General features: G+C 53.0%; 1 non-coding gene across 1 annotated transcript; it reads right to left on the bottom strand.

Annotated features, from left to right (window-relative positions):
• Positions 1-3,508: 3,508 nt before the first annotated feature.
• On the bottom strand, positions 3,509-3,582 carry TRNAN-AUU (transfer RNA asparagine (anticodon AUU)). Its single transcript has one exon. It is a non-coding gene; the product is annotated as a tRNA-Asn (tRNA).
• Positions 3,583-5,147: the final 1,565 nt, after the last annotated feature.

Raw genomic sequence — 5,147 nt, 5'->3', positions numbered from 1 at the left:
ACACACCACTCCCGGGAGAGCTCGAACCTCCAACCTTTCGGTTAATAGCCGATCGCGCTGGCCAATCGCGCCACGGGGACATTTCTGCTCCACTCTCACCACCATCAGAACATATTTTGAAAGCTATCAGCCCATAGAAAAAAGCCCGCACCACCACCGGGTGGGCTTGAACCTCCAACCTTTCGGTTAACGGCCGAACGCGCTAGCCAATCGCGCCACGGAGACAGTCCTGCTCCACTCTCACCACCATCAGAACATGTCTTCAAAGCTATCAGCCCAAAGAAAAAAAAGCAACACACCACTCCCAGGAGAGCTCGAACCTCCAACCTTTCGGTTAACAGCCGATCGCGCTAGCCAATTTCGCCACAGAGACAGCCTTGCTCCACTCTCACCACCTTCAGAACATTTCTTCAGAGCTATCAGCCGAAAGCAAAAAGCAACACACCAATCCCAGGAGTGCTCGAACCTCCAACCTTTCGGTTATGGGCTGATCATGCCAGCCAATTGCGCCATGGAGACAGTCCTGCTCCACTCTCAACCCCATCAGAACTTATCTTCAAAGCTATCAGCTCAAAAAAAAGCGACACACCACACCCGGGAGGGCTCGAAACTCCAATTTTTTGGTCAACAGCCGAACGTGCTAGCCAATTGCGCCACGGAGACAGTCGGGCTCCACTCTCACCACCATCAGAACATATCTTCAAAGCTATCAGTCGAAAGAAAAAAAAGCACCGCACCACCATCGCGTGGGCTCGAACCTCCAACCTTTCGGTTAACAGCCGATCGCGCTAGCCAATTGCGCCACGGAGACAGTCCTGCTCCACTCTCACCACCAACAGAACATATCTTTAAAGCTATCAGCGCAAAGAAAAAAAAGCCCGCAACATCACCGGGTGGGCTCGAACCTCCAACCTTTCGGTTAACAGCCGATCGCGCTAGCCGATTGCGCCATGGAGACAGTCCTGCTCCACTCTCACCACCATGAGAACATATCTTCAAAGCTATCAGCACAAAGAAAAAAGTGACACACCACTCCCGGGAGGGCTCGAAACTTCCATTTTTCGGATGACAGCCGAACGTGCTAGTCAATTCCGCCACGGAGACAGTCCTGCTCCACTCTCACACCCATCAGAACATATCTTCAAAGCTATCATCGCAAAGAAAAATAAAGCGACACACCGCGCCCGGGTGGGCTCAAACCTCCAAACTTTCGGGTTATAGCCGAACGCGCTAGCCAGTTGCGCCACGGAGACAGTCGTGCTCCACCCTCCCCACCGTCAGAACATTTCTTCAAAGCTATCAGCGCAAAAAAAGCGACACACCACTCCGGGTGGGCTCAAACCTTCAACCATTTGGTTAACAGCCGAACGCGCTAGCAAATTGCGCCACGGAGACAGTCGTGCTCCACTCTCACCTCCGTCAGAACATTTCTTCAGAGCTATCAGCGCAAAAAAAGCGACACACCGCCCCCGGGTGGGCTCAAACCTCCAACCTTTCGGATAACAGCCGAACGCGCTAGCCAATCGCGCCAAGGAGACAGGCTTGCTCCACTCTCACCACCGTCAGAACATTTCTTCAGAGCTATCAGCCCAAAGGAAAAAAAGCGCTGCTTCACCACTAAGTGGGCTCGAACCTCCAACCTTTCGGTTAACAGCCGATCGCGTAACAAATTGCGCCACGGAGACAGTCCTGCTCCACTCTCACCACCAACAGAACATATCTTCAAAGCTATCAGCGCAAAGATAAAAGCAACACACCACTCCCGGGAGGGCTCGAACCTCAACTTTCGGTTAATAGCCGATTGCGCCGGCCAATCGCGCCACGGGGACAATCCTGCTCCACTCTCACCACCATCAGAACATACTTTCAAAGCTATCAGCCCATAGAAAAAAAGCCCGCACCACCACCGGGTGGGCTCGAACCTCCAACCTTTCGGTTAACTGCCGATCGCGCTAGCCAATTGCGCCATGGAGACAGTACTGCTCCACTGTCACCACCATCAGAACATATCTTCAAAGCTATCAGCGCAAAGAAAAAAGCCAGCACCACCACCGGGTGGGCTTGAACCTCCAACCTTTCGGTTAACAGCCGATCGCGCTAGCCCATTGCGCTACGGAGACAGTCCTGCTCCACTCTCACCACCATCAGAAAATATCTTCAAAGCTATCAGCCCAAAGAATAAAAGCAACACACCACTCCCGGGAGGGCTCCAACCTCAAACCTTTCGGTTAACAGCCGATAGTGCTAGCCAATGGCGCACGGAGACAGACCTGCTCCACTCTCACCACCATCAGAACATATCTTCAAAGTTTCAGCCCAATAAAAAAAAGCACCGCACCCCCACCGGTTGGGCTCGAGCCTCCAATCTTTCGGTTAACAGCCGATCGCGTTAGCCAATTGCGACACAGAGACAGTCCTGCTCCACTCTCACCACCAACAGAACATATCTTCAAAGCTATCACCGCAAAGATAAAAGCAACACACCACTCCCGGGAGAGCTCGAACCTCCAACCTTTCGGTTAATAGCCGATCGCGCTGGCCAATCGCGCCACGGGGACATTCCTGCTCCACTCTCACCACCATCAGAACATATTTTGAAAGCTATCAGCCCATAGAAAAAAAAAGCGCTGCTTCACCACTGGGTGGCCTCGAACCTCCAACCTTTTGGTTAACAGCCGATCGCGCTAGCCAATCACGCCACGGAGACAATCGTGCTCCACTCTCACCTCCTTCAGAACATTTCTCCAAAGCTATCAGGGAAAAAAAGTGACACACCAACTCCGGTTGGGCTCGAACCTCCAACCTTTCGGTTAACAGCCGATCGCGCTAGCCAATCGCGCCACGGAGACAGGCGTGCTCCACTCTCACCACCGTAAGAACATTTCTTCAAAGCTATCAGCCCAAAGGAAAAAAAAGCGCTGCTTCACCACTGGGTGGCCTCGAACCTCCAACCTTTTGGTTAACAGCCGATCGCGCTAGCCAATCGCGCCACGGAGAGAGTCGTGCTCCACTCTCACCACCAACAGAACATATCTTCAAAGCTATCAGCGCAAAGAAAAAAGCAACACGCCACTCCCGGGAGGGCTTGAACCTCCAACCTTTCGGTTAACAGCCGATCGCGCTAGCCAATTGCGCCATGGCGACAGTCCTGCTCCACTCTCACTACCGTCAGAACATATCATCAAAGCTATCAGCGCAAAGAAAAAAGCAACACACCACTCCCGGGAGGGCTCGAACCTCAAACCTTCCGGTTAACAGCCGACCGTGCTAGCCAATGGTGCCACGGAGACAGTCCTGCTCCACTCTCACCACCCTCAGAACATATCTTCAAAGCTATCAGCCCAATAAAAAAGAAGCGACGCACCACCACCGGTTGGGCTCGAACCTCCAACCTTTCGGTTAACAGCCGATCGCGTTAGCCGATTGCGCAACGGAGACAGTCCTGCTCTGCTCTCACAACCAACAGAACATATCTTAAGCTATCAGCGCAAAGATAAAAGCAACACACCACTCCCGGGAGGACTCGAACCTCCAACCTTTCGGTTAATAGCCGATCGCGCTGGCCAATTGCGCCACGGGGACATTCCTGCTCCACTCTCACCACCATCAGAACATTTCTTCAGAGCTATCAGCCCAATAAAAAAAGAGCGCCGCACCACCACAGGGTGCGCTTGAACCTCCAACCTTTCGGTTAAGAGCCGATCGCGCTAGCCAATTGCGCCATGGAGACAGCCCTGCTCCACTCTCACCACCATCAGAACAAATCTTCAAAGCTATCAGCCCAAAGAAGAAAAAAGCGCCGCACCACCACCGGGTGGGCTCGAACCTTCAACCTTTCGTTTAACAGCCGATCGCGCTAGCCAATTGCGCCACGGAGACAGTCCAGCTCCACTGTCACCACCATCAGAGCATGTCTTCAAAGCTATCAGCCCAAAGAAAAAAAAGCAGCACACCACTCCCGGGAGGGCACAAACCTCCAACCTTTCGGTTAACAGCCGAACGCGCTAGCCAATTGCGCCACAGAGACAGTCCTGCTCCACTCTCACCACCATCAGAACATATCTTCAAAGCTATCAGCCCAAAGAAAAAAGCCCGCACCACCACCGGGTGGGCTTGAACCTCCAACCTTTCGGTTAACAGCCGATCGCGCTAGCCAATTGCGCCACGGAGACAGTCCTGCTCCACTCTCACCACCATCAGAACATATCTTCAAAGCTATCAGCCCAAAGAAGAAAAGCCCGCACCACCACCGGGTGGGCTTGAACCTCCAACCTTTCGGTTAACAGCCGATCGCGCTAGCCAATTGCGCCATGGAGACAGTCCTGATCCACTCTCACCACCATCAGAACATATCTTCAAAGCTATCAGCCCAATAAAAAAAAGCGCCGCACCACCACCGGTTGTGCTCGAACCTCCTACCTTTCGGTTAACAGCCGATCGCGTTAGCCAATTGCGCCACGGAGACAGTCCTGCTCCACTCTCACCACCAACAGAACATATATTCAAAGCTATCAGCGCAAAGATAAAAGCAACACACCACTCCCGGGAGAGCTCGAACCTCCAACCTTTCGGTTAATAGCCGATCGCGCTGGCCAATCGCGCCACGGGGACACTCCTGCTCCACTCTCACCACCATCAGAACATATTTTGAAAGCTATCAGCCCATAGAAAAAAGCCCGCACCACCACCGGGTGGGCTTGAACCTCCAACCTTTCGGTTAACAGCCGATCGCGCTAGCCCATTGCGCTACGGAGACCGTCCTGCTCCACTCTCACCACCATCAGAACATATCTTCAAAGCTATCAGCCCAAAGAAAAAAAGCCCGCACCATCACCGGGTGGGCTCGAACCTCCAACCTTTCGGTTAACAGCCGATCGCGCTAGCCAATTGCGCCATGGAGACAGTCCAGCTCAACTCTCACCACCATGAGAACATATCTTCAAAGCTATCAGCACAAAGGAAAAAGTGACACACCACTCCCGGGAGGGCTCGAAACTCACATTTTTCGGATGACAGCCGAACGTGCTAGCCAATTGCGCCACGGAGACAGTCCTGCTCCACTCTCACGCCCATCAGAACATATCTTCAGAGCTATCAGCGCAAAGAAAAATAAAGCGACACACCGCGCCCGGGTGGGCTCAAACCTC

Source organism: Rhipicephalus microplus, chromosome 8 (assembly GCF_043290135.1).
Source record: "Rhipicephalus microplus isolate Deutch F79 chromosome 8, USDA_Rmic, whole genome shotgun sequence".
NCBI lineage: Eukaryota > Metazoa > Arthropoda > Arachnida > Ixodida > Ixodidae > Rhipicephalus > Rhipicephalus microplus.
Note: the sequence above shows the minus strand (reverse complement) of the source record. Positions and strands in the feature narration are given on the sequence as shown.